Here is a 7,054-nt window from a genome sequence, read left to right as displayed (position 1 = left end):
GCTTCCTCTAACCAGGGCAAGGGCATATGATCCAAACTTGGCCAACTGGACTTTTTCTCCCATGGCTTTTAAACTTGAGTGACATTTGCTAGGACAGATCTTTTAAATGAATTTAAGCAGATAAATCTCAGCGGCAGCTGGTGAGACCTTTAAGCTCTTCCTGCTACAGAGTTGCCTGGAGCTGCCTTCCCTTCCAAGCCCAGCCCTCCAGGCTTCCTACTGGTTCTGAGAGCTCCTCGGACAGTCCCCCTAAATGATCCTTTGCATTATGTAGACAAAGGTGTTGCTACAGGCAACAAGCAAGGAATGCTCACAGATGGGGGGCTGAACTCTAAGGAATCTGGGTTGACCCAACTTGAGAATATGTCACGCCAGCAGAAAATGCATTGGGGAATTCTAGCCATATCTGTGCACGTAACTCTCAATATGCTTTGGTCTTCTTTTGTCTATTTCATGAGAATAAATAACAGCCAAAGAGGCTTGGTGTGGTTGAGTAGAAAGGACCTGACATTAGGAATCTTAGAATGACTTGGAAAGGAGTTTGTAGGTCATTGAATTCTATCCTCAAGAACAGACAGAATCCTTGGTTTTAGACAAGGATCTTGCAATTATCAGGCATCATACAAGTCACTAAAGTTGCTTATGTTTTATTTGGTAGTAAGATGACCCACTCTACTTCTAATTTTGTGAAGACTGAGTGCAATGAAAGATATTAAAGCATTTTAAAAAGCTCAAATGTTGCACACATGTAATATATTTTTGCTTTGAAGTAAAACCAGTAGGGAACAAATATAAGGGTGAATCAGGACTTAAAATAGTAAAACAAAACAAAAACAACAAAACCACGAAAATTTCAGTCCTGAAGTAGAAAGGCATTCCAGGCCGTCTCCTAAATCAAGATGGATATCTGATGGAGGTTGTCTGCTGGTGGCATGTGGACCAAATTTGTCCTCAGATACTTGTTTGACTTGCATAGTGTTTGAATTTTATAAATTGCCAACATTTTACAAAATAGGAAATTTCAAGTAAACATTTTGACTTCCTGCTTTCCTTGAAAAAAGCCAAGATTCTGCTACTTTGCACCTTCCTTGCCGCCTGGTGACTCTTGGCAGAGGCTGGGTAACAGCGCCCTCTGTGGACAGGGCAATCCTTCACACCCAGCCCAGCCAGTCACTCTTTAACTTTACCAGGTCGGCCAGGGAGGCATTTATCCTTGCAACCCCTAGTGGGGTTTTGTGGGGTACAGTCTAGAAAATGGTGGCTGAGTCCAGGCATAATAGGGACCCATTGTGGTCCTTGGAGATGCCAACTGAACTTCTCAGCTGTCTCTCTCTTCCCACCTTCGCTTGATCTCCTTGTGTGTGCCAAGACAATTATAAACTTCATGCTCCGAATTCCATCACCATTCTAGCCTTCCACCATCATTCTCCATCCAGCCAGGCCCTTCCTCTGGACGTCCTAGAGCCCGCTCCTAGAGCGGCAGGAGGAAGCCCCAGGCTGTCTGGGTGGGCGAGAAGAAAGCCACACAGCGGGGCATAATTGTTACCTAGGACTAAATTATTTTTAATGGCTTTTGGTAGCTTCCCAGCCTCTTCCCAATTCCCACCCACCAACGAAGGTTCGCAGCCTCTGGAGCAGGTCGGTGTCCTACACCGAAGCTTTAAGCTGCTTGGCAGGGATGACAAAGACTGATACGATCAGCGTCGGCCAGGATAAACATCAAGAAGGGAGGCCAATTTTCCATGCCGATCCAAGGAGGCATTATTAGAAGCAAGGAGATGAAAGGAAAGGAAACCTTAGGCTGATTGTCAGGATAATTTTCCCAGGAGTGAAATCAACCAGCCTCTGCAGACTCGCTTCTTGGCAGCAATCTACTTCCAACCCGACTGGAAGGACATGGGAAAGAAGGAAGCAGCGCATGCCCAAGCCTAGGGGGTGAGGGTGGGGGCTCCAGGGGTCTTTTCACCCTGCTTCTCTAATTTCTTTCGATGAATTTTGTAAGCAAAATGTGTTTCCTCCTCTAGACCTGTTGCAACAAATTTGACCTGAGTTTGCTCCTGACTCATAAGTCAAAAGAGAGTTTACCGTTTCTGCCCTTGCACTTTCTTGGCTTTTCAGAGCTGGGAGCTTTAACCAGCAGGTCCTGGCAGGGCTCCTGGGCCTGGGGCGTCTGCCCTCCCCTCACAGCCTCATTCCACTCTTCCTCATCTCCTGGCCATCGGGTCTGACCACTGAGAACCTTAGTGTGGATTCATTTGACAAAATGAAGCAAATACTTGTTGAACACCTACTGTGTTCCAGGCACTGACTACTCACTGGGGAGTAGAGCAGTGAGCATGAGGCCCCTGCTCTCATCACGGAGAATAATTCTCCTGGGATCCTTTAATGGAATAATTTCAGAAGACAGACCAACAACAGTCAGTCTCCTCTTCTTCCTCACTAGCAGAAACATAATTTGTTTGGGATACAATGTGCCTAAAGACCCAGTTTCCCAGACTCCCTTGCAGCTAGGGGTGGTCATGTGACCAGTCCTGACCAATGAGATAGAAACAGATATTAGTGGGTGGGGCTTCCAGGAAAATTCTTAGAAGGGGTGCAGGCTGACCTGGCTGTGCCTGTTGACCCTCAACTTCTGCAGCATGGGTGCAATGCTCCATCATCTTGCAGCCATGAGGACAAAAGTCACATGTAAATACAGTGGAACAAGGAGAGAGGAGGAACCTGGTTCCTTGAGTGGCTAAAGTAGTCTTGCCTCCAGAACCCTCGTAACACTAGGAAAGTGAACTCTGTAGTAAGTCAAGTCACAGTAATTAATTCTAATACTTAAATCTCGTCTATTTGAACCCAACTCTGATGGTGAGAACAGATAATCAGAAATAATATTTTTAAATAGCAGTCTTGCCTTTTGCACTGTATTTTGCTAAGGTGGTTATTAATACGCTGTTGAATTGCAAAACATTGTCTGTCTGAAACCTTCAGCAGAGCTGGGCTGGGCTTAGCTGGGACTTCCATCAAAGTATCTACACGTGACGTCTCTAGGATGGGGACTCTCAGGGTAGTTGAGTTTCTGACCTGGCAGCTAAGGGCCCCAACAGTGAACGTTCCAGCGAGTGAGGTGAGAGCTGCGCGGCCTTTTAAGAGCCAGTCTCAGACCTCACATGGCAGCACTTCTGTTCTCCTCTATGGAGGGAAGCATCTCAGGTCAGCCCAGATGCGAGGGGAGGGGACAAAGACCCATTTCCCAGTGTGAGGGGTGTCAAGGAATTGTAGTCTTCTAAGACCACTACATGCCCCAAAGCTTGCTCCATGGCCACCTCCTCTGAGAAGCCCTCCTCTGCACTCCACACTCTTCCCGAGCTCTCCTCCCGGTAACTTTAGGGACATGTTCCCTGGGCAGTTTCTCCCTCTCTGTCCACTTTTCCTGGAAACTGCCTGGCCTGTGTGGGCGGCTTCCTCGACTGTGCAATCAGCTTTTGAGCAAGGACAATATCTCCCTGTTTTGTGGTTGTCTTATCCAGGAGATGCCTTCCACCTGTGTGTCTCTGTCTTCATCTTTTTTCTTTACATTTCTCTAACTCTATCTTTTTTTCTTTATCCATCTCTTTATCCTTAAGGAGGCAATACTTATAAGTGATTAGAAACACAGGTTTTAGAGTCAAAGAAACTAGTGCTTGATTCTTACCAACTGTGTGACCTCAGGCAAACGGCTTGTCTCGGTTTCTTCACTTGAGAAATGAAAATTGTGATGAGCATTGCATGACTGAATGCATGTAAACCTCTAAACACGGCACCTGGCATAGAACTGAGTGTGAAATGGTGTCTGCTGCCATCGGTGTCATCACGATCGTCTGTAACTCTTCATTTGGCTCCACATAGATCCAGCTCCTCAGTGCGGAAAACCTGGAGGCAAGAGGTCCGCTGAGGGAGCATCTCCGGGTCCATTTAATCCAATGAAAGAACAAACGGTCCAGAAGAGTTTAGAAAGCAAACAGGTCTACAGGACCATGGAGACTTCCAGAAACAGTCTATAACAAAACAAAGCAGCAACAGCAAGCGGGTGGTGATGCAGTCTCTCTGTTCCCAGAGGAGAGGACGTTGTCACCGTCCTCCGGGGCAGGACTTCCCTTCCCAGGCGGCTCTGGGACTGCCCTCATCTGGCACCGGCCGGGCCCCTCAGAGCTCGTCACGTTTACCAAGGCAGCGTCTAACTTCTCCCTGAGCACGAATGACAGTAAATTTGCAGTTACACACACACAAAGGAGCACGCACACGTGCCCAGGGAAGAGGAGGGGAAGGAACGGACCAAACCGTTATGGGACTATTTCTGGGGTGAATGCATGTTGCTTTCATCGTCAGGAACAGAACACAACAGAGCACCTTGATGGCAGGTCTGCTGTACCAGGGGTGTGAAATATCATGAGAGGAAAAACAGGGCATTCTCGGAAAAGTTGAGGGGAGCCGTTGAAGGGACTCTCGTCCTTTCCTTTGCTGACCGTAGATGCCGTTTCAAAATGAGAAAAATGTGACTTCGTGCTTCATTTACTCCACAGCATGTGGAGAAGGAATATTGCTTTATCTCTGTTGATTTTGGGCAAATCTTCTTACTAAGTAGAGTGGTGGCATGTCCTTTAAATTTTTCAAAAATCTTGGGGGTTGTTCTCTCAGACATGCATGTAGGACCTCCTGCCCTGTGACCTTGAGCTAGTCACTTAACCTCTCTAAGGCTCAGCATCCTCCTCTGGGAAACGGGCACAATGACAGGGTGGAGCTCATACGTCATGGGAAGGAGTAAATGAGACGCTGCACACTAAGCTCTGGTCCTATGCCCTGTCACATAACTTAAAATGATTGACAGCTCAGTTTTGCCTTCCAGAAGTTTCCCTTCGTATTCACCGCCCTGAGTCATCTCGGAAGAATCTGCCTCCTGCTTTGAATCTATCAGCCCCTCCCATCAACTCTCCCTCTAAATCGGTCCCCAACCATCCGTCCTCCATCACCTGCGTCCTCTGTCTCAACCCCTCCTCCCTGGACCGTGCCTGCTTGCTCATCTCCCTGCTCCTGTCCTTGCCCCACAGGTGACTTTCCACCCAGGGCCAGAGCGATTGTTCCAAAACTCTCGGCAGGTCTTGCTCTGTCTGCTCCTCCAGTGTTTCCCACCACGTTTATAATACCCCCCAAGGCCCGACTTGGCCCACGAGCTCCTCGCTGCTCCCGCTGTGCCCTCTCCACCCGGTTTCTTTAGCCTGGAATTCTGTGCCAACTGCGGCCTCCAGGCCTCCAGGCTGCTGCTCACAGGGCCCTTCTCTTAGGTCTTTGCCGGCCTCTGTCCCTGTCCCTCATTTGGGCCTTTGCATAAATGTCACCTCCAGGGCGAGGCCCTCCCTGACCATCCCTCCAGGGCAGTGCTCCAAGTCACTCTCGGTCCCTTTTACTCAACTCGCGTCACTTACTGCTCCCTGGCATGAAATCATTGATCCACATGCTGTTCACTGTTCGCTTCTCATTGCTTGTGTGCCCTGCTTATTTCTTCTCACTTATTCTTATTTCTTATCGCTCATAACAGGTGCACAGTAGGTTTTAGAGGGTGAATGAATGACGTATATTGACTTAGAAGCTCCATTTACAGAAGACTCTGGAAGTCTCCTTCAACTGGACCCATTCTCCTTGGCTTGCCAACGCCCGGGGCCAGGCTGCACATGTCCTGCATGCACCTTCAGAGCAGGGAGCAGGAAAAGGGAAAATTAACAGCCCTGAGCAACGTCTCTGACAGCGCCATTGTCAGCTCACACACTAAATAGGGACACGTCACCTCCTCCAGCTTAGTGGGTGTCTGCGGGCCTGCTTTCTGTCCTAGGATTCTCCAAGGCAAGAAATATTTCTGCCACTGCGATTGGATTGCTTCCCCGTTTCAAGCATCGTCTGCGTGTTTGAATTCATCCTCAGGTTTGTGTTCACATTGCCAAGTGTTAATGGCTGTGCTAGCGTGTTGAGTAAAAGAATTAGAAGCCACTCAAAAATAAAAATAAAAAATAAGAGGGTGGCCCTGGAGCCAGGCCACCCAGGTTCAAACTGTGGTTCTGCTAGGGACCAGCCAGACCACGCTGCCCAATTCCTATGCCCACCATGCCTCAGTTTCCACATCTGTAAAATTCTCGTAACAGTAGCACCTGCATAGGGGTTTCGCTGTGAGGACTCAATGAGTTAATTTATGTCAATTGCTTACAGTGCCCGGGACAGGATAGCACTTAATTCAAAGTAACCTTTGTTATTTTATATTCACATTTTTGAAAGCAGGAAGACAGTTGGCTGCATTTTGCACTAAATATCTGGTGTATGTAGACACCAGTGATGGTCTGTCATTTAAAACCTGGACGTACCATTGCTTGGATTACAAGATACAGCTTAGGGAGCTGGCCCCATGGCCGAGTGGTTAAGTTCTCACGCTCCACTCCGGTGGCCCAGGGTTTTGCCGGTTCGGATCCTGGGCACAGACATGGTACTGCTCATCAAGCCATGCTGAGGCAGCGTCCCACACAGCACAACCAGAGGCACTCACAACTAGAATAGACAAGTATGTACTGGGGGGCTTTGGGGAGAAGAAGGAAAAAAAAGGAGAAGAAGAAGATTGGCAACAGATTTTAGCTCAGGTCCAATCTTTAAAAAAATTCTTTAAAAAAAACCCAAAATGCAGCTTGAGGAAGTCAACTTGTTGTAGGCAGGTCAAAAACCATATTATTTTCTTTATATTTGAACTTATCTTTAAAAATAGTTAAGCTATGTGATAAAAAAGTAATTAAAATGGAAGAAATAATCATGGTCCTCTTCCCCATCAGACACCAACCCTCCAGGCGCCTTTTGACACCTCAGTATTAGGCTATTGCTAGAGTCTTGACCAGTCAGCCGTGCTGGACCTTTTTGAAAATCTTCTCTCCCACACTTGCTTTAATGTCTGTGCCTAGCACGCACTCTCCACGACCATAACTGAGTGGTCCTCAAACTCTGCTGTGTGATTGGGAACCGGGTTTTCATGTCGCTTGTTCTTGGCTTATCTGCC

Source organism: Equus caballus, chromosome 8 (genome assembly GCF_041296265.1).
Source record: "Equus caballus isolate H_3958 breed thoroughbred chromosome 8, TB-T2T, whole genome shotgun sequence".
NCBI lineage: Eukaryota > Metazoa > Chordata > Mammalia > Perissodactyla > Equidae > Equus > Equus caballus.
Note: the sequence above shows the minus strand (reverse complement) of the source record.